This window comes from Macaca fascicularis, chromosome 4 (genome assembly GCF_037993035.2).
Source record: "Macaca fascicularis isolate 582-1 chromosome 4, T2T-MFA8v1.1".
Lineage (NCBI taxonomy): Eukaryota > Metazoa > Chordata > Mammalia > Primates > Cercopithecidae > Macaca > Macaca fascicularis.
This window is the reverse complement of record NC_088378.1, coordinates 79,424,248-79,451,898: the sequence shown is the minus strand read 5'-3', so window position 1 is coordinate 79,451,898 and position 27,651 is coordinate 79,424,248. Positions and strand designations below refer to the sequence as shown.

Below are 27,651 nucleotides of genomic sequence, written 5' to 3'. Positions count from 1 at the left end.
TGCACATTTGTAAAGTGAAGGTAATGCATTCTTCTATTAGAGCAGCACTTATTCAGAAAAGCAATAAGCACTGTGGCTATTCAGACAGGACAGGCTTTAATTTAAGAATCTGTGTACTTACAAAGCTAATAAAACGGCTGGATCCCAGGTACACTGCTATTTTACAGAGAATCTGAATGTTACTGAGGTCAGGAACTGCACAAAAATGTCACTGATGGTCATAGGTGTCTAAAATACAAAAGAAGCTGATCTCACAAAAAGCCCTGGTCCATGTATCTTTTCACTCTTAAGAAAGATAATGATGGGTTTTCCTTATCTTCTCAGGTCCATTCATCTGTTAGAGAATATTTGAGTCATTTCCAGCTTTTTGGCAATTAAGAGGCAAGCTGCTATAAATATTCATGTATAGGTTTTCATAAAGATGTAAGTTTTCATTACTTGAGAGTAACTACTCAGAGGTGGGATTGCTGGGTCATTAAGTAAGTGTATATTTAGCTTTATAAGAAGTTACTTTTCAAGTTGTTGTACCATTCTGTATTTCCACTAGCAATGTATGAGAGCTCCAAGTGCTTCACATCCTTGTCAGTATACTGGTATTGCTAGTATTTTTTTTTTCAATTTATCACCCTAATAAGTGTATAGTGGTATCATTATTTTCATGATAAACCCCAAATAATTCATAGTATATTATCTCTGCATTTCTAACTTACAATGCTTTAAAAAATGACTTTCTTTTTAAAATATAACTATTTGCTATAGTCCATACATCTAAATATATTATAAAATCAAACTTACTTCTATTTTTGGAACTGAAGGGAGAAGGCAGCTAAGATAAATGTAAATATCAAATGGCATGGAAATGACTTTATCAACTTTTAGGAAATAACCAGAATTTACTCCCACAAGGCTTTCATGAAATTAAGTTTACTTTGAGATTGAATATATATGCACATTTTCCTGTTACAAAGAATAAACTAACAAACACCAAATATCATCCAAGTTTGTAATGACATGTCACCATATATTATTGGTTGAGATACAAAGCAATGAAATTTAAATGTTCAAAATCATATTAGATTTATTTTCCTTTGTGTTTTAATCCAGACATTGAACATTCTATAGAGATAACCTTACAGATGAGTATATAATTTGATACTAGTAAATAGTTTTAAAGTGTATCTTTCTTTGCCTCTGAAAGGGCCATTTAAAAGCAGTAATTCAGGACCAGAAAAACTAAATTGAAATTAGGTGATGGATGCATTCAGGAAACCACAGACCTTAATAACTTTATTATAATACTAAGAGATATTGTGCAAAGGAGATGGATGTATTGGAGCTTCAAATTGGTTGCAAAAAGGTATTGATGCTAAATGCTGGCAAAGGCCTCATCTGGTAAGGCTTCACGTGTGTTAAAACCTAAAAATGTGATTTGAAAAGAGATGACATGAAGGGCAATCAATACCTGTTTTTTGTTCTAGGTCTTGAGAGACATCCAGAAATAACTCAGGATGTGGTGTTAAAATCCCGAATTGTTTTAGGCCACTGAAAAAAATGTCAGATTAATAATTAATTTGATCATAGTTCTAGTCTGTGTACTTTAATATATTTACTAAATGGAAATTTAAATAAGCTCAAAGACACGTAGACAGTTTCCAAGTGTTAAAAGCTAGCACTAAAATGATTACTACTCTGGGAACTCAGTTCTCTCTTTTGGGTGCCAATCAAAAGAAATTTAGTTAAAAATTAAGGTAATAAGACTTGAGACCTGCATTGGATTCAGATTGTTAAGAAAACCTTTTATGACAGTGCAGCAGAAGTGTGTAGGGGGAGCGATATGAGGATGCTTAAGCACAAAGTCTTAGGGGATAGACACATTGGTCAAAATTCTGGCCATGTAATCTTTCATAACCTGAAGCCTACCATGTGAAATGAAAGTACTTCAATTTATAAGACTACGATAAGGATCAAAAGAAAGAATTGATATGAACTTCTTAGTTGATGGTAAGTGCTCATGCAATATGAACAGTTTCTATGTTGACATTTATTGTCACAGACATTGGGGATTTGTATGTCACAGAGACAGTAAACAAAGATGGACATTTTCCAGTTGCTGTTATTTCTTTACTGACAGGATTATTGGAGGATTCAAATAAAAATATAAAATATATACCATGCAACCTCATGAGCATATGTTATGCCAGCATGCATATTCACTGAATACTATCCTGATGCAAATTATAATGCATCACATGATCAAGATAAGTTAACATGAATCAGTAACATCTATCACTTGAATTTCTTGTTCTAGTATGTTTATTTTGTTTTCATTTTGACAGATTCATTACATTAGAAACTAAGACCATTGAAGTTTGAGATTAGGTCTTATCTTCCATATTGTTGACAGTGTTCGAAATTAGTTTCTCTTTATTTTTTTTTTCTCATTAAGTGTCTATTTATCAATTTTCAACTCCCCAAGTGTCCTATATCTAGTTTTAGGTACAAGTGGTATTTTGTTTATCCATAAAGTTAACAAAATTGTAAAATACATTAAAAAGATTCTTATCGCATACAGAAAATAGGTACTCAACAAGTAGAAAAAAAGTAACATGAAGATATCTTAACAACGATTGCATACCAGGCTTTTTATCAGCTCATATTAAAGATCTTTCTAGACTACATTAATCTATATGCTTATCTTACCAAAAGCAGTGCTCCAAATATATATTTTGCATCACTTTTAATGGCAAAAACTGCAGTTACTGTTGTACCAACCTAATAAAACAAGCATTGTTTAGTAACAGAAAAATATTTCAGTGCTCAAAGATCAAATTTATGTGAATAAATTGTAGATTAGTTGAAAGCTTCAAAGACTCATGATGTTTAAGCTATTTCTGTTTAAAATAAGCTACAATTAATAACCTTAACTTGGTCATTACCACTAAGATTAATCATATTTTAAGGACATTTGACAACATGTTAATGATTTTGCTATTTAACAATATAATTTGTGGCATTATCTTCTAGGAAATTATTGTTTCAAGTTGGCTTAGTCTCCACATTTTTCATAATTCTTTTATATCTCATTTTTCTCCCTCTTCTTCTGAAGTGTCTGAAAACAGACTCAGTTGCTTAACTTGTAATATAGTGCCTCTTTTGCTTACAGGAAGCTTGATTTGCCCTTCAAACTGACGTTCCCTACCACTGGTTGCTATATTTAAGCGATTATAGGTGATTTTTTTTATTGCAAAATATGGCTTTATGACCCCAAACTGATAGGTGCAGGAAGCAGAGATATTCTAGGCAGAAAAGTGTGGGTCTCTGAAAAAACCCCACCCACAAGACTGAAACCGTGGCCCAAAGCAAGAACTTACATCCCTGTTTTTCTGCTCAAATGCTGCCTTTTCTAAAACCACCCGTGGCCTGCCTCGACCTTCATCCTGTGTCAGTAAAACCCCCAGCTCAGCCAGCAGAGAGAGGAGAAGTAGCCTATGTCAGCAACCGCAGCTGGACACATGAGAGAAGCAGCTTGACCTCTGAGGGACAGCTTGACAGCAAATCTTTGGAGAAGAATCTGGACATAGACAGCTGAACTTCAGGAGATTACCTTCCCACCCTGTCCCCCTTTCAGCATTCCTTTCCACTGAGAGCCACCCCCGTCAGCAATAAAATCTCCCACATTTACCATCCTTCAATTTGTTCACGCAACTTCATTTCTCCTGGATGCCAGACAAGAGTTTGGGTGCCACAAGTGCAGATGCAAAAGACTGTCACACTGAGCCTTTGCCCTCGCTGGCAGAAGGCAGCTAGCTGCCTCATGTGAAAAGGCAAAGGGGCTACTGAGATGTTAACACTTAAGCCGTCAGCAGACGGTAGAGCTAAAAGAGTACTGTAAGACTTCCTCCAGGGCTTCAGGGGTCACACCCCGCATCTCTACCAGAGGCTGCTGCAATGTCGGTATGGAATTGGCTCTTGCCAGCACCCAAAAAGCACTCGCCCTGTCTCCTGCACCCGGTCTCCTGTGTGCTCCCTCCCATGAGGAGCAGAATGCAGCAGGTCCAAGTGAGTGGAGTTTGCCCCTGCTGGCACTGGAGTGGCCAGCTGACTCTAGTGCTTGTGTACTCCAGTTCCCACCCATGAAAGGGCCAGGTAAATATCCTGCTTCAAAACTAAGTTACACCTGAATCTTAACCTGTCAATTACCTTTAGCCACCAGCCTGCCTTTCTTTCTCCCACCTCTAATGTAAGGATCTAAGGAGGGAATTTACAAAGAAGAGTTGTAGAATAAGAATAAAAGCGTGGTGAAAAGCTATCGAAGTTTTAGAAACTTCAGTGCAAACTTCTACAACAAAATCTTGGCTGGGGAGGGATGGCTCATGGATGAGGGTCAGGTAAAGCTTTCTGTTTACCCCTTTGCTCATTTTAAATTCATTATGTTCGTGCTTACTTGTAGAGAAAAAGAAAAATATAGATGACTTATATGTATAGAAAGTTTTGAAAAGAAACCTCCCCAGATGAGAAATGTAGTAAGAGGAGGGCCTTGATCCATGGTGCTTGCCGAGGGAGCACCTTATTGGGATCGGCTCACTCCATGGAATGCAAAAGAAGCAACAGAGAACAGCACTGGGTACCACTTGCTGAGCACAGTAATCCTACCCACTTACAACCACGCTTCCATCAGTATCTGGAATTCTGAAAAATCAAATGGAGAATATGTCTTTTCTTTAAAGTGATTAAGGAAAGAAATATGGAAGCTTCCTGGAGGCAAGAGGGAAGAAAGGCTATTTCTTCTTCACTGAACAATATCAGGATTGTTTTATTCTTTCTGAGTTAAGGATAATTTATTCCTTACCTCTCTATATTTTTTAATTAACCCAAAAGAAACCAGTTATTTTTTCTCAAAAGAAATTAAGTACTTACATTTTTAAAAAGGCATATATAGTGTATTAGTTCATTTTCACACTGCTAATAAAGACATGACGGAGATTGGGCAATTTACAAAAAAAAGAGGTTTATTGGATCTACAATTCCACATGGCTGGGGAGGCCTCACAGTCATGGCAGAAGGTGAAAGGCATGTCTCACATGGTGGCAGACAAAAGAAGAGAGCTTGTGCAAGGAAACTCCCCATTTTAAAACCATCAGATCTCGTGAGACTTATTCACTATCATGAGAAGAGCTTGGGAATGACCCAACCCCATAACTCAATCATCTCTCACGGAGTCCTTCCCACAACCATGGGAATTATGGTAGCTACAAAATGAGATATGGGTGGAGACGCAGAGCCAAACCGTATGGTACTGCAACCCAAACTTTTAATGTGTTTGGTGCTTCTCGAACTGAAAGGATGTAAGCCGGCCTGGACTGGATCAGACAGTTCTGAGACTCCTGAATCATCCTGTAGGATAAAAAAAGACATCAAAATGATACAGGCCTTTGCTGTAACAGAAATTTTGAAGCAGACTTAGGAGTTTCCTATGTATAATAAATCCTACCATAATGGGATAGTAAAATAATGTTGAGATTTATGATATGACCACATATGGTTCCAATTAATTTAGTCTGAAAGTCCTCAATATAGTCTGTCATTAATGTGTAAAGCTTTCCATTGATCTTAGAATCTTAGAATCTTCCTATTTCTTACAGAAGTCTCACACTTGAAAATTTAGTTGTCCCAGATGAGGAAAGGGCTAAGGAGGACTAACAATTGTGGATTCTGCATAGCTATATCGCTAAAATCCCATTCACTCAATGAGTTCTTGCGTATGCCGTTGACACTAAATGTTATTTTGTCATTCTGACTCGTCAGTTTATCATAAGCCAAAACAGTATGTACATAGAGAGGGTGAAGGACTCAGAAGACTGAAGGTAGAGCACTGGAAGACTGAGAAAACAGGGAAAACATTACCTTCTCTTGAACAAATTTTAAAGAAAGAAATAAACAATAAAGTAACTACTAATAAAAGAAATTAGGTTTCTTTAAACTTGGTAATTGGAAAAATATCTAGGAATGTTTAAATAAAGCTTGAGAACCAGCTATACAAATAGTGGCTATTCCATGACATGAAAAATTTAAAAAATTGAAAAGTAAAATATAAGCATTAGTGACACAGCGATGGGACAGAGACAAGAAGAGACACTGTGTTGGCTGAGATGGAAGTAAAAGAAATTTCTCATCTATCCCCATGAGTCAATGTGTGCTGCACAGCTTGTGTTCTATATGTGAGAAATGGGAGTGAGCTACTCATGTAGTGCAAAGTAGTCAGGTGGTGTCTTTTAGGGCATAGAAGTCTATGCATGGAGTGAAATTTCAGAAAATTTACAACCGCCTATAGCTTGAACAGAGAAGCAAGAGTACCAGAGTACCTGAATGTAAGAGTAACCAAATGCAAAATCCAGCCTGATTCAAGAGTACCTGAATGCAAAATCCAGCCTGCAACAGTTTGTCAGTGGTTAAGGACAAAATTAGCACATTTTAAAGATTGAGGTCGTTTAGGAATCCTCAACATCTGTATAGTCAATCCTTATAAGTGTAATGATTGATATAGTGTAGGGTTTTTCTCCCCATTAACATTAAATATACTAAATAAAATTATAATGTACACAAGTAATCAATCAGTAATAGAGATGTACGCTTAATCTATTACAAAAACATTGATAGTGTAAAAAGCAAGTTTAGTTTCATTAAAAATAGATTTAATAATAAGTACTAATGAAGATAATACATTTTTATTTGATTCCATTTACTCTGACAATTGCTTGAAGTATACCTAAAGACTCTTCATATATATATATGTATATATGTGTATGTATATAAAAAACAGGTTAATAGTTTTATGGAAAAAGTTATTATAAGTTGTATAGAGATCTTATAATCTTGCAGATTATATTCTTTTAACTAAATAAAATTCTGGATAGTCACTTATATTTACAACTTGAATGCTAAAAAAATGAGATATTGTTAGAGAAGGGCAAATGTTGCCATTAAGAGCAATTACATTACTATATTGCATTTAATATATGACTACGATTCTTTTTTCTCTTTCACTTTTAATGCGCTTTATGAAAAATAAGAAAAATCAAATTCCTTAATAAAGGGAGTAAAGTAATCTCTTTCTCTCAATTCTGCTTTTTTAATTGTTTAGGAAATGACTTGAGTCACTCTGGGTAAATCCTCAATATTAACATTCTTAGGACCTTCTTGACATTTGGATAATAGGTTACAAATTCTTTACAAGAATTAAATATTTATTTAATAATTCTCTTGCAAGACCATTGCAAGAGTCTAGGTATTCTGTGACAAGTGTGATATGTTGGAAATAATCTATTACTAAGAGTAGTTAAGTTTTTTATTCATGCAAAAATGTTTTTCTACATTAGTGTTAATTCAAAGATATTTCCATATACCATCATTCCAACTTTCCTTCTAATATAATGGAACAATCTCCTGAGGCTAGAAAGCTACAGCTAGATCTTTTAGGGTGTTATTTCAGAATTACAGTGAAAATGACTGTCTCAGAAGTTTACAGTTAAGAAAAAGAAAAGTGATAACTTAATAAATCATATATATCCTTCCACCTACTCCTATACACATTAGTTAAGAATTAGTTGACTTAAATTTCCTCTACTCTGTACTCACCCACTCTGCAGAATACCAGAATCTGAGAATAGTCTCAGATGTTTCCTAATATTTTGGAAGTTTTCTGGTGAGACAATGTCACAGTGTTCATGAAGCAATATTACATGTTCTTTGAACCAGGACTTTCTGCTAGGCCATGGTGACAACTGGCTCATGTCTAAGTAATTACAGTGGCACTATTAAGCCACAGATCACTTTACCAAATGCCCAGTGCTAGTGATTCTCATGACAAATGTATGCCCTGAGGCTCTTGGTTCAGCCATTGCCTGCACATGCAGGTCCACCTAAGTACTGTATTCTTTTTGGTTTCTTCTCCATTCCAAATCATCTCCTGCTTAGGATGATCTATACTTTTGTTTCTACTTCCAGGATTACACATCAGGATTTCTTTAGGTTTTAAATGTGTTATATAGAAATAACTTATTTCAGTGTTTGTTAAGCCACCAAACTGGCTTAAAAGTTATTAGTGATTTAACATTGAATTTAGAATACATTTTTCGTTTGGTTATCTTTATTATTGATAGCATTACCCCTGACTGCATCTGTAGCTGGATCTCACACTACACTTCTCCCTGGATTAATATGTTTCAGACACACCAGCCATCCAAAGCATCAGTACCTCACTCACTCCTACTTCAGAACCTTTGCTCATGTGGTTCTCTTTGCCTATAATACTCTTATCCCTACTCTTCACCTGGCTACTTCCTAGTCATCATTCAAGCTTCAATTTAATGTCACTTCACATCTTTAGAAACCACTAATTTAATCTATTAGTCATGCTATAAATTGTTATGATACCTGTTATTTTACCAAATATATCTTATGCTATTTGCACTTCTCCATTGGTTGTTTCTTAAATCCTTGTCTCCTTCACTATATTGGTAATACCATAAAAGTGAAGACTGTGTCCATTTGTGCACCACTAACAACAATGCTGAGCACAAAGCTTGGAAAATACTAGTATGTCTCCAAAGTACTTATTGAAGAAGTGAATGAATTAGACTGAGGTCAATCAAAGCGGCAGAAAGTGTGCTTCGTTTAGCACTGCCCTTATTGTATGAATTTGCAACAGAAACTGACTCTGGATTTCATAATCACAAAAACGTAATTCTTTATAATATAATAGGCAAAGTCATATTAAAGAGAAAGTCTGAGTCTTCTGGGGACTTCTGCTTTGACCCTGGACTTTGCTCTACTCTGCAGTCCCGTGTTTTTTCCTCTTTTTGTCCCTGACCCTCCCTGTAGTCCAGTTTTCCAATGTTTTGGTTCATATATCAGGAAATGTAGTTATTGCCATACATATTACGTTTGACATAACTGGTGACTGCCTCTGATGTCAGAGAGCATTCACAGAAAAGGGAACATGATTTGCACCCAGATACCTTCAGTACACCTGTCCCTTATTAATAATGGGTCAGATTATTGGAAATAATCAATGTGGCTTGATGTTCTCTATTTAAGAGTGGTTTCTTTCCCAAGAAGTATACCCCATACCTTATGAGAGAGACCAATATGAAAGGTCCAAAGTCCTTTCAGAGCTTTTTTGCTAAGACAGTATTCCTGGTTTAGAACACACATTTCTTTTTTTTTTTTTTTTCTTTCTCTCTTTCTTTCTTTCTTTCTCTGCTTCCTTCCTTCCTTCTTTCCTTCCTTTTTTCCTTCCTTCTTTCTTTCCTTTCCTTTCCTTTCCTTTCCTTTCCTTTCCTTTCCTTTTCTTTTTCCTTTTCTTTTCTTTTCTTTCTTGATGGAGTTTTGCTCTTGTCACCCAGACTGGAGTATAGTGGTGTGATCTTGGCTCACTGCAACCTCCACCTCCCAGATTTGAGTGATTCTCCTGCCTCAGTCTCCTGAGTAGTTGGGACTACAGGTGTGTGCCACTAAGCCCATTGAATTTTGTATTTCTAGTAGAGACAGGGTTTCACCATGTTGGCCAGGCTGGTCTCGAACTTCTGATGTCAGGTGATTCACCTGCTTCGGCCTCCCAAAGTGCTGGGATTACAGGTGTGAGCCACCACACCCAGTCGAACACACATTTCTTGATTCTTTTTTTTTCAGGACCAATACACACTCAAAAATTATGACACAGCATCTCAGCAAGCAAAGTGATTTATGTGCTTTGAAGATTTGTGCCAAAATAAATTCCTTAAAAATCAACATTTATTTTTATTTGTCTTACTAGAGCTACAACACACAATCTCCTGGACTGCAATATAGCATCCAGCTTATGTCACCATTATCCCTTGTGAAAATGGTGTGCCCTAGACATCATGTCTTCAGGTCCAAAGTGGTGAACAGACTAATCTGAAAAGCTTACCCTAGCTAATGAGGCATGTAATGTGTATTTAATGAAGATAACTAGACATATTAATACTTCTAAATCTGATTTTCAGTCTGAAGCTTATGAAGGTTAGGGGTCAGATACATGGGCAAAGCTTATCTTCTCAGCACTGCTCAAATGATCCTGCATGGTTTCTACTTGCTATGGTTGTGCATACACAAAACATTGCATGTTCATAGAATTGCAGTTTGAGGATGGCATTTGATTAGAAATGTGTGATTTTTGAACAGAACATTAATTTTTCATTTAAGCTTATATATTTTATCAAATAATTATTAAAAAGCATTTTAAATTTTATTACACTTGGAGGTCACTATTTTCTCAGAGATACATATGTCCAACTTTATAATTAGCTTATGGAAATAATAGAATTGAATACACACAATTATCATGCACTGAATACATTTTTCTTATTGAGCACTAAGTGATTGTGATCTATGGGTGTTCAATTATAAGGTAGATATAAAAAAATAAATACCAGGGAGAAAATGAGTTTATTTTATTTATTTATCTACTTATTAGAGATGGGGTCTCTCTCTGTTGCCCAGGCCTGTCTCCAACTCTTGGCCTTAAGTGATCCTCCTGCCTCAGCTGAGATTACAGGTGTGAGTCACTGTGCCAGTGGTAAGTTCATTTTAGGAAAGAAAGGGAACTCAATAGCAGAAGTAAATTTTTTTCAACAAAGAGAGTATTATAGGGATTGCAATAACTGTTGTATAAGAACAAAACTTCTGAGTTAGCACACAAAAATCAATAACCCTTATATAAACAAAAAATAATCCGAAAACAATTTAAAAATATAATAACAATAAAAATAGTAACACGCTTAAATTAACTTAAATCCTTTCTAGAAATATTTAAACCTATAAGAATCTCCAAACCACTCTGTAAGACCAAGCTTGAACAATTGTTTGGATTCAAGAATTCCTTGTTCATGGATATGTCTCAATATCCGTACATATGCTGATTCTTTCATCTTTGTTAGTATTACATTTAATTTATATATTTTCTAGAAGAAATAACATGAAATAATATTTAAGTAAACATTTAAAAATAAGTGCAATTAGTTAGGTAGTACTGCCAGATATTAAAATACACACAATTATTTATAATTTTCAGAACATGAAATTAATCAAGATTTACTTTAGTAGGCAAATGGATAAATAAAATAGGTACATCTAGACAATAAAATATTATTTATTTTTTTTTTGATGAGCTATCAAGCCATGAAAAGACATCAAGGAAATTCAAACGCAAATGACTAAATGAAACAATCCAATTTAAAAAGGCTATATACCGTATAATTCTAACTATATGACATTCCAGAAAAGGCAAAACTGTGGCGATAACAGAAAGACCAAGGGTTAGGAGGAGGGAGAGGCAAATAGCTGGAGCACAGATGATTTTTAGAGCAGTGAAACTACTTTGTATGATGTTATAAGAATGGGTATATACGATTATAAACGTTTCTAAACCCATAGAACGCACAAAACCAAGAGTGAACCTCAGTGTAAACTATGGATTCTGAGTAATAACGATTTTTCAGTTTAGGTTCATCAATTATAATAATTGTACCACTCTGATAGGGGATATTGATAATGGAGGAGGCTGTGCATCTGTTGGTGTAGGGAGTATCTGGGAAATCTCTGTAACTTCTGCTGTGAACCTTAAGCTAGCCTAAAATTAAAGTCTATTTTTAAAAAGTATACTATAAAGTCTCTGTAATCAAAACAGCATGATACAGATTCAAGAATATATTAATAGGTTAACAATATTGTATGGAAAGTTCAGAATAGACTCAGGTATAAATGAAGATTTAGTAAATATTATATATGTTATCTTAGGCTACTGGAAAAAATATAGCTTTTTAAAAACATAGTGTTGGGAAAACTGGATAGTATTTTAGAAAAGAAAAATATTGGATCCATTATTGATCTAGTAGAGAGTGTGAAAACACTCTACTTGGGTCAACAGTCTAAATGGGAACATGCTTGGCTTTCTTTATAATGTGTGTGGAGACATTTCTAATTATGATTCACTATCAAGCAGCTACATAAAAATTATAAATGCAACTTCATTAAAAATTTTAAAATTCATGATAAAACTGAGAAAAATTAAGAGACAGGCTGGACAAAAATATTTGCAACTTACATCACAGAAAATAAAATGCTAGTATCTTTCACTTAAAAAGTTATTGAAAATAAAGTGAAAAAAACATAGGAAAATGATTTAAAAAAGAAAGATTTAGAGAAAATATATTAAAATGGTCCTTGAACATATGAAAAGGCACTCTAACTCACTGATAATAATAGGAATGCAAATTAAAACTACACCATTATGCTATTTCTTACCTACCAGATTAGTAGAAAATGAGTGCCTTGAAAACACATCCTTTTGGCTAGGCTTTGGGAAAATAGACACTCATAACTGCTGATGGGATCATATGATGGTAAAACCCTTGTTGAACACAATGTGGCAATATCTAACAAAGCTGCCGGTGCATTTACACTTTGATCCAGAAATCCTCCTTCTAAGACTTTGCTTGTATATACCTTCCTGCAAATAACAAAACAATATATGCAAAAGGTTATTCACTGCAGCATTAACTAAAATAACAAATGTTGGATACAAACAAAATGCCTATCTATAGAAGACAGATTAAATAATTTATAGAACAATGAAAAGATAACTAGCTATTAACTTATATGGAGTATTTCCAAGATACATTGTTCAGTGAAAAAAGTGGCTTAAAAAAGTATACATACTATGGCATGTTTGTGAATGAGCGCAGAAGAAATTTGTGTGTGTGTATGTGTACAAACAAATGTTCTCTATTATATATGTATTTAAAATGTATAATATGTAATACATCACACACACAGAAAAGATACACAGAAAATAATGAAAATGGTTAATTATGTGTGTGAGTATGAAGAAGATGGAGGGATGGAAGTAAACTCATCTTTATCTTTATATATAAAGGACATCTAACAAATATGGAAAAAATAAATGAATTCTAAAAATGAACTTTATTCAAACGAAAACGAAAATGCACCATCAGAACTTGGTCTGTCCCTTGCCTTCTCTGAGCAAATGTTGTCAACAGATGCTAAAACCATTGTGTGGTGGATTGTTGGAAAACAGGGCTTTCCTACCTATTCAAGACATCACACAAGTATAATATTAATTATTAAAAGAAAACAATTTTTCTTTATGATTTGGAGATTTAGCAGCCAAACTTTGAATCATCAATGATAGGACAACTTGATATAATGTTCTTAATGTGAAACAACAAGCAACTGTGTACTATTGTGAAACAACACAGCAACTGTGTACTATTCTTGCCAAAATTGTTAAACTGAATTTACATAAGAAAAAACAAGAATGGAACACATTGTAAAAGACCAGAGGCCTAGAATGGTCAACATTTCAATATAATGAGAAAAAAGATAAGGTACAGTTCAACATTAAAAGAAACTAAAGAGACATAACCAAATTCAATTTACAAACCAGAATTGCATCCTGGAGTTTTACAAAAAGATTCTAAAAGATAATTTTAGAACAATTAGTGAATTTTGAAGATGGACAGTATATTAGGTGATCTTTTAGAATTAGTGTTAATTTTCTTAGATGCAACATTGGTATAGTAGTTATAGAGAAGAATGTTTTTATCCTTAGGAGAGTCCTGCTAACATATTTGTCAGAGAAGTTATGAAATGCCTGCAAATTATTTTCAAATTGTTCAGCAAAAGAAAAAAAAAGTATGTATTTAGAGAAAGAAAATAATTTTAGGAAAAATTTAATGTCTAAATTTAGCTAGGTACCGGTGGCATTGTACCTATAGTAAAATTTCTCCAACTTTTCTGTAGGTTTGACTTTTTTCCCAAAATAAAAAGTTTATGAAATGAACAAAACTCTTTTTATATTGAAAATACAGCCTGCTTTTTTAAATTAAAAAAATAGAGATTAATCATCTGATCAATCTATATTCAAAGGAGATTTTCAGATATAGTTCTTATATGTTTGCATGCCAAACTTCACTGCCAGCCATTTGCTGGAATTCCATGGTTGCAAAAATGAAACTTAAATTGAGAAACATCACAAGAATTCAAACACTTCTGAAATATGTTCTTTATAGGTTTACTGAAATACAGACGTGAAGGGAAAGACTAATTGTAAAATATTCATCTTGAAATGTCTCAACTGCCCCCAGTAGCACCGTATCTTTCAGGGATTGAAATTGCAAGAGAAAGGAAAACAAGGTTAAAAAATCAGGTATATCCTGTTTGGAAGGATGTAGGATTATATGGCATCATCAGAACTTGGTCTGTCCCTTGCTTTCTCTGATCTTTGCTTTCCTTTGTGTTAGTGGAGTTCTCAGGCTGGCTTGCCACTTCTGCTGACCAGATGTACACCGGCTGCTCCCATCTTACTGCTATCTTCTACCAACTTTAATAGCTGAAGAAAGTTTCTCTCACTCCTCAGATTCCTATCTGCTCTGAGTATCTTCTCTTGGCTCAGATACCAGTCCTAAAGAAATGCCTGTAGCGAGGGTCATATGAGACTCTGATTTACTGGGCTCACATTGCCCACATTTAAAAGAGGAATGACATTGTAGCACTAGGGTTACTGAAGTGAAAGAGGAGAGGATGTTTCCCAAAACAGAGTTAGAATTCTCTTAACATTAAGAAGTGGGAGAGTGCTGGGCAGGCAAAAACAACAGCTGTCAACTATCAGCACCATGGCCATTTCTGGAGCCCTGAATTACACATTTTATTTTATGGTATTTTTGTCACATTTTGTGACTTCAAATAAGCTACATGAAAATTTCTGGATATTTTAATTTTCTCTTCTCGTCAGTATTCTCCTGTATACTTTTATTTTTATAGGATGAACCACCTTTGATTACAAATTTCTTGATCTCACACTTACCTTTACTGAGGTTAAAATATTTGCTACTTGGCACAACTCATTATAAATTATAAATCTTTTCTGTGTAAATTTGTTTCTCAGTTTTTATGCCATTTAATTTCTAGTCGTATTTCTACAAAGTTAAATTGTTGTAAGAGTGAAATACTAACTTCCAAGGGAAAGAAATTCTGATTCAAGAATGATTCATTTTTAATAGAGAGCAAAGTTATCACAGTAATACATTAATTTTCTTGAGTGTAAGGTGCCTTTTTATTCTAGTAACAACATATATCCATCACTTTTGCCCTTCATTAGTGAGATAAAATGGTGCTTGATGAGCATGAAAGGGCACCATATTATAACCATTACATTTCTACACAGCAGAAAATGAACTAAAAATATGAAATCATCCTGTAAACATGAGTTGTATAAATAGCTACTCTTCCTATTATGTTAAAAAAAATCTGTATCTAAGAATTAATTATGATTTGCAATGATATACTAAAACCTAATCCATTAGATCCTTCTGAATCTTTTGTTTTATAGAAGTATGTCAATCAACTTTTCTTTCAGCCAGAGAACCACAAAATCTCAAAGGCTTACACCTTGTAGTTCTCACCCATTATATGAATGCTGAGGGTCAGCTTCAGTTTGGCTGAGCATTTCTGGATTTGGTTGGTTGGTTTTATTGTGCTTGGCCTGTCTCCTTGTGTTTCCTTATTGCAGTATCCAAGTGGAAATATCAGCCACTACTACAACATACTTTTAAAATTGCAGAAGGCAGAAATTAAAGGTGACTGATAGAAACGTAAAATAACTCTCACAGCTTCTGACACAATGTGGCATATGTTATGTCTGATTACATTCTCTTGGCCAAAGCAAGTCACATGTCAAAACCCAACATCACTGGGGCATGGAATTATATATCTCCCATGAGTGGGCGCCGGGTGTAAGTGAGGGAGTGGTGAACATTTGGATAGACATATTATCTCCCATAAAAGGTATCCAAGAAGCTGACTTGTTTTGCTATGCTGGAGGCAGACAGCCAACTATTTATCCACCGATTAGTTCACATAGTCACTGTTTGAATGTCCACCGTGGGTCAGGTCCTTATTAGGTGCTCCCTTGTGACATGAATTTAAAACACTAGAAAGAAACAAAAAAACATGAAATTGTTCCTATCAAGGTGCTTCCATTTCTTTGGACCGGGGTTGGCAAAGGTTTTCTGTAAAGGGTCAGATGTTAAATACTTTAGGGTTTATGGGCCACATACAGTACTTATGAAGACTTCTTTCACCTTTCTCCTTCTCCATATCTTCCTCCTGCCCCTCCTACTCATCCTCCTCTTTTTAAAGATTCTTTAAATAGGTAAAAAAGAGTTCTTATCTCTCATATTGGGTAAAAATGGGCCACCAGACAGAGTTGGGGCACAGGCGGCTAGTTCCCGCTGTAAGAGAATAAAATGGACAAACACGACTTCTATGACTTACACTAAACACAACTATATCATTCCAAATACAAGTGTGTACTCTAATTTAATTAACTTGTAAATTTATTAGTAAATCCTCTTTTAATGTGCAATGTCCCAAAAACTGAGAGAAAAATATAAAATCACTATATCAAAAAGTACTTATGACAGGACCTGCATGGCTATAACAAATGCCTTTCCCTTAGTTGCTCAGCCTTATTCTCTCAATAATACAGTTTATGCATTAGCTTCATGCTTAATTTTTCACACTGAGGCTGTACTTCTGAGACAGTTTATCTTGAATTGGGAATGAAGAAGATAACGAACATAATGTATAGGGCATGAGCTGAGTTCAGGTCTTGGTTTTGTCATTTGTTAGTTGGGTGGGGCATGTTTATAACAGCTAATTTATGGACTTTGTCTGATAATCCCAACATCTGTGTCATTTTGTGATTATATTTTCCCCTGTGATTTTCCTTGTTCTGTATAGGCAGGTAATTTGAAAGCAAATTATAGATATTTTTAATATTATGTTATCAGACTTTCAGCCTCATTTAAATTCTGAAGAGGATATTGATTTTTTGCTTTTTATCACGCAATCTGATTAGGTAGAGGTTTAGGCCACAACTTGCTTTCTGTGGGTTCTTATTCCCTCAGTTTAGTCTTCAGAGCATTTACTGTACTATTTAGATAACCCCACATTTGTGCCCCCCAGTGGCCAAACAGTGAGTGGAAGCCTACCATGGGCTCAGTTTCCAAAATCTTTGATATGATATTTAGTGTGAGATGCATGAATGTGCAGTTTGGAGGTGAGTTGAGGAGTTCCCACACAGTTTATGGGATTTCTGTTGATCTTTCTTCTTTCTGTGACCTCCACAACACCTTCTACCTTCCTAAGGCCACCCTTTCCTGTCCGCTCTCCAGAAACCTAACTTCTTGCTCTTCCAGACACTTCCAAAAAGCGTGTTTGTATTCAGGACCAAATGGTGGGAGGACAGAGGGAGGGGGAAAAATGGAAATTTGCTTCATGCTCTGGGGACCCCAGATTTTCTTGCCAGAGAGCAGAATTTTCCTTTCTTAGAGTTGTGGGAGCCTGCCTGGCAGCCACTGCCATCACTGTGCAGCTGCCACCCCACCATCACAGCTGCCTGGGAGCTAGAACAGGAGAGAAGGAAAAAAAGTTAAACAAAACAGGCCATTTCTTTCATTTTTTCCAAACTTCGGTAGTTTCTTTCTCCTCAGATTGGAGAACATATTTCTCACGGACCTTTTTCTATCTGTGCTTGGCATGCATTTCCAGATTTGGAGCTGTTTTTAGTCCAGGTTGGGTAATACCAGAGGCAGAAAGAAAACACTATAAACTTACCACCAGTTCCACGGAACTTTGAATTTTGAAATTCTAATGTCCAGTACAACTGCTACCATGTGCTTTTTAGGGCCTCAGACTGCTGCTTCACACATTCTGTCTGGAATTTGGGGTTGTTTCAGTGGGAGAAACTGGGTGAAGTGTACTTACCCACCTTCCCTAGAATCTGAACCCGAAGTTCCTTAATTTTTAAATGGGCAAGGATGAGAGTGAAATGAAAGGTAGTAGAAGTGAGGAAATAAAGGAAAGTATTGCAAACGGCAATATATTAGCAGGCAAGAGGCCACAGGAGGAAAGCACCAGTCCATTAAGGAGAAAAGCACTTGCTGACATACAAAGATGTTTTTTGTGATTGATTTGTCCTAATGAGTGACTAGAAAAGCAAAGCTTGGAAACCTGAAAGAGTTCATCTCTATAAACATATGTGTGCATGTGTCTTTGTTGTAGAATGATTTATAATCCTTGGGGAATATACCCAGTAATAGGATGGCTGGGTCAAATGGCATTTCTGGTTCTAGATCCTTGAGGAATTGCCACACTGTCTTCTACAGTGGTTGAATTAGTTTACACTCCCACCAGCAGTGTAAGCGTTCCTATTTCTCCACATCCTCTCCAGCATCTGTTGTTTCCTGACTTTTTAATGATTGCCATTCTAACTGGCGTGAAATGGTATCTCGTTGTGGTTTTGATTTGCATTTGTCTAATGACCAGTGATGGCAAGGGGAGGGATAGCATTAGGAGAAATATCTATTGTGGATGATGGGTTGATGGGTGCAGCAAACCACTATGGCAAATATATACCTATGTAACAAACCTGCACGTTCTGCACATGTATCCCAGAACTTAAGTATAATTAAAAAAAGAAAGAAAGAAAGAAATATCCTATAATCCCAAGTGAAAAAAAAAGAGTTCCTCTCAAAGAATAAGCTGGACAATGAATCTCACACAATCAACACTTCTTTTAGTGAATATCTTAGAGCTCTTAAGACAGTTGCTGCTGATAAAACTTACAAAGACAAGGATAGTAATAAAGGACATCAGTCATATTCTCTTACTCAGTGTCCCCTATTATAAATAAAATAACAAATATGCTATATGTTACCAGGAGAGAAGAAAAGAAAAAAAAAAGTGGAATCGTACTTTGGAAAGTTCAAGCTAACTAATACTAACAGAATAATTTTTTTTTTTTTTTTGAGATGGAGTCTCGCTCTGTTGCCCAGGCTGGAGCGCAGTGGCTCGATCTCGGCTCACTGCAAGCTCCGCCTCCCGGGTTCACGCTGTTCTGCTGCCTCAGCCTCCCAAGTTAACTGGGACTACAGGCGCCCGCCACCACGCCGGGCTAATTTTTTTTTTTTTTTTTGTATATTTTAGTAGAGACGGGGTTTCACCATGTTAGCTAGAATGGTCTCCATCTCCTGACCTCGTGATCCGCCCGCCTCGGCCCCCTAGAGTGCTGGGATTACAGGCGTGAGCCACTGTGCCCGGCCCAGAATAAATGTTAAAATGATCAACAAGTAAATAACAACAATGATTAAAACAACAAAAAATCTGGAGATTATAAATCTGTCAATATTCTTTCATCAAGCACTGTCCAGTAATATCAAGGCATCTGGTGTGAAAATACTTCCTTTTCTATTTAAAAGTGTCTCAATAACTGACACCTTCCTGTTGGAGGAGTAGGATCTCCATTTTGATATGTGCTTGTATTAGAATTTTCCAGGTTCTTCACTTTTTCTTGGTTGCACTATCAGAGTTAGGGACACATTTGCTATCAGTGTTATTTTCAATGTTCCAATATGAAACCCGATATGGGCAATTTTCCCAAGCAAAACAATTTTCTTCTTGCATCCCCATGTAAATACAGCGTGAAATTTAATAAGAGGAGGAGATCTCAAAGGGCGCTATGGAAAGTTAGCAGAGCCTGAATCTTCATAGATTCCTAAATTCGAATTTAAGATGTTTCTATGAAAAATTGCTGGCATTTTAACATATTCAGTGCATATAGAATCGATATAATTTGATAATTATCAAAATTTTTATGGGCCCTTGAGGTTATATGTTTGTTTACTACACCCAGACTTCAAAGATATTGACTTCTTGGAGCCAAATTTGATAGTCACTGTTTCTTATATTGACACTAACACATTGTACAGTCATTGCAGACTGGTCAAAAACTCACAGGAATAAGTGGCTCCTGAAAAGGGGTTTAAATTGACATAAACTACTAACATTTTGTCTGGATACCTACTAGAATATGAGGATATTTTTGGAGATATCTTCAAAACAATTTCACTCAGACTTACCTTATTGATTTACCACAGCTATAAGGTGTATACATGTTTTTAGATGTAAGTATTTAACAACTTGTATCTGTGACAGTCTTAAAAAATAACAATAATAGCAGCTCAACACATTTATAGACTATGGAAGTAATAAGAAAATCAATTTATTTGAAACACTTCACCTTCAAGTTCTTGCTTTTCAACCATGTACACAAGATATGAAGACTTTAAAGATACAGCAATTTAATCACAAATGTCTTTCGCTGGTCAGGAATGATACTTTCTGTTGCCTCTCTTTCTTTTTCTCATCTCAAAGACACATGAAGTATAAGAAAAGCTGCCAGATGTCACAAACTGCAACCCTGATAAACACAGTGCAGTTTGAAAAACAGATGGAAGTGTCTGAGGCTCACCTCATCTAGCAATGCTGTTCTTTCTCTGCTGTGATTCACACAAGGTGATTATTGTGAAGCCCAGATGCTGGCTCTGCAGCTGCCACCTGGTGCGATACCTTCTCTCAGGGTCCTGTACTTTGTGCAATGAGTTTGAAAACGTTTAGGCCCTGCTGAGCATGTGTTTTGTTCTTTGAGGTTTTTTTTAATGATTAGTCAGTAGTGAAATGAAATGGGCTCTCAAGACAGTGAATAAAATATGACAGGGAAGCAAATACTTTTTTTTTTCTGAAGCAATGTTATGTTAGCATTTGTCTTAAGTACAAATAGGAGAGCTCAGTGGCTATTTAGAATGCAGGCTGAAGTTAATTTAAGATATTAAGTAGAAGTTAATTTAAGATATTAAGTAGAATTTAATGATAATGATATTCTAAGGTGTAAATCTCAAAGATGGATCTTCACGAGAGCAGAAATTTTAGATACATCTAGTCCGCTTACACGATCTGTCCCGTGATATGAAGGCTTAAGGTGGATGTTTTCTCGTCAGATGATTTACATGAAAGAGTGAAGGCAAACAATAAAAGTGAATTAAATAATGTTAGACCAGAAGTCCCAACAATTCAACCAGTCTCATAATTGGAGGAATCAAGGAAAGGCCTATTATTAGCCAAGGACCAACCTGGGACAAGACAGCCTATTGAATTTTTAATATTAAACCCTGTTTCAAGCTTAAAATGTAACAAATACTAGGTAGGTAGATCCCCAGGTGAGGTTTGAGGCTGAACACGAGTCACGATTCAGCCACTTAGTAGATCTACTTCGCTGCACTTACTTTCCAAAGCACATGAAATATGACACACATAAGAAGATGAATTGCATTTAAGTCAGTTATCAATTATTTGCTAATTGCATATACTTTTAAAAAGTGGATGACAGAGTGAGGGGATAGAGAAAAGGATAGAAAAACTTAGAGTGTTAAAGTAACTAATATTTTGATTTGGGATCTAAGACATATACAAGAGATCTATAGCATCTCATTGATAGAAAGCAAGACCTTCTGAACAAACAGCAATAGAAGTTTGTAATAAGAATGAGGACCATGCATATGCATATTATGGCTCCAGTGCTTAACCCGTATTAGGTGACTCATTCATTAAATGAGATGAGATACAGAACAAGCTGGATTAGAATAAAATTATTTCTGGCCAGTTCAGGAATTAATGGACGTAATTTGGTAGGAAAGAATAGGAGAGAAATTTATGCAAGAGAAATTGTTAGGAAAATAATAGACAAATTATGCATAGCATTTACATTTGCAGTGTCTAAAATGAATACACTAAATGACTGAATCTAAATTCAGGGCATGGACAATGAGAGGTGCCATAAATTTATTTCATAATTAGTAGGGTATAAATGCTCTGTAAGGAAAAGCATTCTTGAAGTCATACGTAGCTTGAGTTGTAACAGTAATTATTGAAATTAGAAAAACTGAAGACACTTGTAGATATTCCAGCATTAGTTAAAGAAGGATTAGCATAGTTTATGGGAAAGAAATACAATGATCAGACACAGTATGTAAAGGCCAATTTACGTATGAAAATAGAGAAAAATATAAAAGTAAATGAAAGCATACCAGATGAGAGATCCCAAGCTGTCAAACAATATTGTAAGAATAGATATGTTATTGGCTGTGGAGATACCTGGAAAATGCTGAATTTTTAATGTGACTACCTCTTTTAAGCATATAGACTTGACAACTGCTGTAATTTTGCCATCTTTGTTTTTACAGTTTTCATATAAAGAAATAATACAGATGTCTTTGAACACCCCTATTCCATTCACTCCCACCCCCCATGATTAAAGGCAGACATAAGTCTAAAGTTATTTCATGTTTACAGTCTATGTTTTTATACTTTCATTAAATTTGTGTGATTCCATAAAGTATTGATTATGCATGTTCAAAATGTATTTAAACCTTTCATTATGCATCTTACTTTATTAACTCAGAGTTACTGGTTACCTATGTAAATATTTGTGATACAGGTTTCATTCATTCACTGACTCATTCACTGTGGGTGGGTTTTTACTTTGTTTATAGTGTCTTTGGTCATACAGATGTTTCCAATTTTATTGTCTAATTTATCACTCTGTTCTTGTGGGGTGTGTACTTTGTATATCTTGTCTAAGAGATTCTTCCTTGCCTTGAAGTAATAGAGTTTCTTGTTGCTTTTATATCGTTTGGTTGTATTGTTTTAAATTTAATTATGAAATGTGGGAGTTAAGCCAAAATTTCTGTATAACATGTCGCATGAGGTTGAGGTACAATTTTCTGCTTTTTAATATGGATAGCCAATTATCCGTTTATTAGACAGTCAATATTTTCCCGACTCATGTTCAATGCCACCTCTGTATTAAGAAAGATTTTTTTGTCTGTGAGTGACTCCTCTGACCCTGTATTTGTTATCCTTGCATCAACACCATAATATTTAGATTTTTATAACATCATAATAAGTATTTATAATACTATCACTTGTTAAAATCTACTAATACCTTGCCGATATTTTGACTGGATTATGTTAAATGTATAGATTACTTGTGGGAAATGAGATATATTTGTGGTATTGAGGCTTCCCATTCAGGAAAGAATATATCTCACCACTTAAGTCTGACTTCATATTCTTCAAAAACTCTTTATGATATTTCATATAAGATACTGCTATTATATTTAGCTAGATTTAAATATAGATTATAATTTTAATGCTTTTTTGGACGGTGGGGACACAGTCTCACTGTCACCCAGGCTTGAGTGCAGTGGCACAACCGTGGCTCACCACAACCCCAACCTCCCAGACTCAGGTGATGCTCTCACCTCAGTCTACTGAGTAGCTAGGACTACAGGTTCCCAACACCATGCCCTGCTAATTTTTGTATTCTTTGTAGAGACAGGGTTTTGCCATATTGTCCAGGCTGGTCACGAACTCCTGGGCTCAAGTGTTCTGCCCACCCCAGCCTCCCAAAATGCTAGGATTACAGGCAAGAGTCACTGTGCCCAACCTTGATTTTAATTTTTTTGGTTGCTAAAAACCAGGATTTTCAAAATTTTGATACTATTGAATTTTTACTAGTGAACAGAAACACCATTTTTTTTGCATCTTTGTTTTATATCTGTATAGCAAATTGCAGAACTCCCTGAGTAGTTTCAGAAGTTTGCAACTCGGTTCTTTTTGATCATCTACATAAGCAGTCCCATCAATGTAAAAGTGTATTACTTTCTTTATAAGAATTATGACTTTGCCTTATTTTTGGTTACTCACTGCATTGGCTGGAATTGCACAGTCCTCAATAGTAGCCACTAGTTACATATGATTATTTACATTTAAATTAAGTAGATTTAAATAAAATTAACTACTCAGTTCCTCAGTTACTGGCCACATTTCAAGTGCTCAACAGCCACGTGAGTTAAGTGGCTGCAATATTGTACCACACAGAAATAGAACATTTCCATCATCACAGAAAGTTCTACAGTCCCAGAATAAACCTCGGGTATAGAAAAGAATTGAATACATTGGGATCGCCGATATACAGATATAAGTTTATTATATTCATTTTCATGCTGCTGTGTAATAAATTATTATAAACCTTGTGGCTTGACACAGCACAAATGTATCTCACAGTTTTTGCAGGTCAAACATCTGAGCACAGTGTGGCTGGAGTTTTGTTTAGGTGGAGTTTTGTTTAGGTGGTTTATAATATGGACATCTGCTTTCATTAAGGCTCACTAAAGTTCATCTCTCTAACTTCCTCTTCTGTGACAAGCAGGCGAAAATTCTGCTTTTAAAGGCATTGTCTGGTTAGGTCAGTTCCACCGAAGATAATTTCCCATTTACTAAATAAGTTAACAGAGTCATGGGAGTGATATCTCTTTGTAGTCATAACTCCCACCCACACTCAACGCAGAGTGGGCTATAGAATACTGAGGGTCACTAGGAGTCATCTTAGAAGGCTGCCTACCATAGCAACTTGACATGTAATGCATATCTACCATTCTTACGAAGATAATTTTTCCTGTAGACTTGGAGTAGCTGCCATAAGCAGGATAAGAAAATTCCTTTAGAGTTCTAGTTTAATAAGATTTTTCACTATGAGCATGTATTGCATTATACTAAATAATATCCCTTCTTCTTTGTAGTTGGTCACACTTATTTTTGTTCATTGATTCTATTAACATGTTAAATTATATCCAAGGGTTTCTAATATAAAACACCTCCTGAATACTTGGGACCAATTCTATACTTGGTTACATAGTTACAACTAATAACAACTGAGCTAGTAAGGACGACAATTCATTTATGGGTACATGGGGGTACATAAGAATCTCCTTAGATTCTATATATATTTATATATATATACTGTATCTCTGTGTGTGTGTGCGTGTGTGTGTATATATATGTATATATATGCTATACAGTGTAATCTTCACACTGAGCCTTTAACGGTACTAATTTGAGGAAAGTAAGCCTGAAATTTGCCCTGAGCAAGGACCCCGGGGTAGGCCTAAAGTCATACCAGGCAGTAGTGCTCCTGGGATATCAACAGAAGGAAATATTTTTCTGAGGGAAACTTTCCTTTATATATAGTCACTTGATGTCCCACAGATTAAGGGCAAGCAAAAAGCTAATAAAAAAATAACAGGCACATGATAAGCCAAGCCATTAGATCACAAAAAATGAATAACGAATAACAGAATTAGGTACCCCCAAACTGCAGAACTTTTAGATACAGAATTTAGAACATATATGTAGGAAAAGTATATTTCATAAGCAATAAATAGGCATTTTAAAAAATCCATGAAAACCATAAAGATTGAAATTTTTTGAAAAGTAAAAAGACAGGTTAAACAGGATTAGACATTGCTGAATGAAGAGTAAATGAACTGAAAGATTTATCTGAAGGATAGGAATGCATCACAGGAAGATAAGGAGGTAGTAATAAATAAGGAGATGTATTAAGATACAGGGAAAGCAGAATATGCAGGTTTAAAACATGTCTAATTAGAATCCATCACCATAGATTTAACAAGATTTTTTAAATGCTGGTTGGAATATGTACTGATTGCCATGCAATTACAACATAGTTGATGGCTTCAAACAAAAGAAACTTATTCTTTCACATTTCCAGAGGCTACAAGTCTGAAATCAAGGTACCAGAGGGGCCATGCTCCCTCCAAAGCCTCTAGGAGAGAGCCTCTGCCCCTTATAGGCTCCAGTTGGCTACTCCTGGTATTCCTTGGTTTGTGGCAGCAAAACTCCATCTCTGACCCTGTGTTCATATGGCCCTTTTTCTATGTGTCTCACTGTGTTCTCTTCTCTGTATAAAGACACCAGTCATTTAGGGCCCATCCTATATCCAGGATGTTTCATCATGAGTCCTTAACTAATTAACGTCTGCAAAGACGTTATTTTAAATGATTCTCACATTCTTTTTTAAATTAATTTTTATTTCAGTATCTTTGCAGTACGAGTTTTTTTTTGTTGTTGTTGTTACATGGATGGATTACTTAGTGGTGAATTCTGAGATTTTAGTGCACTTGTCACCCAAGTAGCTTACTTTGTACCTATGTGTAGTTTTTTATCCCTAGCCTCCCTTCCACCCTTCCCCTTATGAATCTCTAAAGTCCATTATATCACTCTGTATGCCTTTGTGTACTCATAGCTTAGCTCCCACTGATAAGTGAGAACATACAGTTTTTGGTTTTCAATTCCTGTGCTACTTCACTTGGAATAATGGTCTCCAGCTTTATCCAAGTGGCTGCAAAATACATTATTTCATTCCTTTTAATGACTTAGTAGTATTCCATGCTGTAAAGAAAGTATACAACATTTTCTTTATCCACTCATTAGTGAATGGCCACTTAAGTTGCTTCCACATATTTGCAATTGTGAGTTGTGGTACTATAAACATATGTGTGCAAGTGTCTTTTTCATATAATGACTTCTTCTCTTTTGGACCCACAGTGGGATTGCTGGATCAAACGGTAGATGTACTGCTGAGCTTCCAAGTAAACATGAATTGGGGGGAGCACTACTTAACTCACTATCAGAGGTTTTTCAGTATTCATGAAAATAAAAATCCAACATCTCAGTAAAAGTTCCTAGATATGTGAATTTACATTGGAGTACATGTTTAAAAATAATAAAATTATTAATTTAAATTATATTTAAATTTAAATTAAAAACCTAAAACTCTTTTTAAAATCAAAGTGAAACTACAGAAAACTAAAGACCAAAAGGTGATCTTAAAAACAGCCAAAGAGAAATATTGTATCACTAATAAAGTGACAACTTTTAGAATGGCAATAAATTTATGAATAGTGCTAATAAAATGAGAATACAGTTAAATAAGTATTCTAAATTGTTGAAATAAAAAATTATAAATTATAGGAAAATAATCATACATAGATGTATGTTAACAAAATAGCAATAGTATAAATAAAGAGGTCTTAATAGCTGAAAATCAAGAAGACAATTAACAACGTGATAGATATACCAATGGCAATACAATTTAAAAGACAATAAAGATTTCAAGTGATAAATAAAATAACTGTCATGCTGGAATTTTATGCTCAGATAAATTATTAGTAAAATTTTACTCTTGCTCAATTTTACTCTTTACTCAATTTTACTCTTGTGCTGCCTAAATCTGAGGATTCTCAGATAGACAATTCAAAATAATCAGTTCTGTAATGTTCACTGTTAGTGTCTTATCAATTGTGCCATCTGCCATAACATCACTATTACCTCTTCTGGAAGTCTCATTGATATGTGTAGAAATTTATTTCTTATTCTACATGTTTTTAAAATTTTTCTTTTGTATTGCCTCTGAGTGATATTTTTTTTCTGATTTATATTCCAATTTACTAACTCATTCTCTGGATGTGTCTAGTCTTCTGTTTAACTAAATTATTCAGTTTTTATCTTATTGATTTAATTTCTTCATTTCTAGGTGTTCTACTTGAGTCTTTTCCAAACTGGTCTGATCCTATTTACTGTGTCTTCTCCATTCTTATGTTTTTAATTCTTTAATTATGACTTCTCTTTGGTGCTGTTTTCTATTGCTCATAGAACCCTGTATCTGCTTTTATTTTACAGTTTTTGATAGTAGGCTCATATTTAGTCGAAATCCTTTGACACCTTAGCTGAAGGTATGTGTTTGCAAAGTCATATTGCATGTGCTTCTACTAATCACCTTGGAGGTATTGC

At 35.1% G+C, this 27,651-nt stretch overlaps 1 long non-coding RNA gene across 2 annotated transcripts in view; it reads right to left on the bottom strand.

The window, feature by feature from the left end:
• Positions 1–2,295: 2,295 nt before the first annotated feature.
• The window catches only part of LOC135970572 (uncharacterized), a 112,289-nt gene continuing 86,933 nt past the window's right edge, over positions 2,296–27,651 (bottom strand). For both annotated transcript variants that reach the window (XR_010586317.2, XR_012434427.1), the window contains exons 2-3: positions 12,329–12,529; positions 2,296–5,394 (exon numbers count right to left, since the gene is read on the bottom strand). This is a non-coding gene — a long non-coding RNA (uncharacterized lncRNA). The remainder of the gene's footprint in view (positions 5,395–12,328; positions 12,530–27,651) is intronic.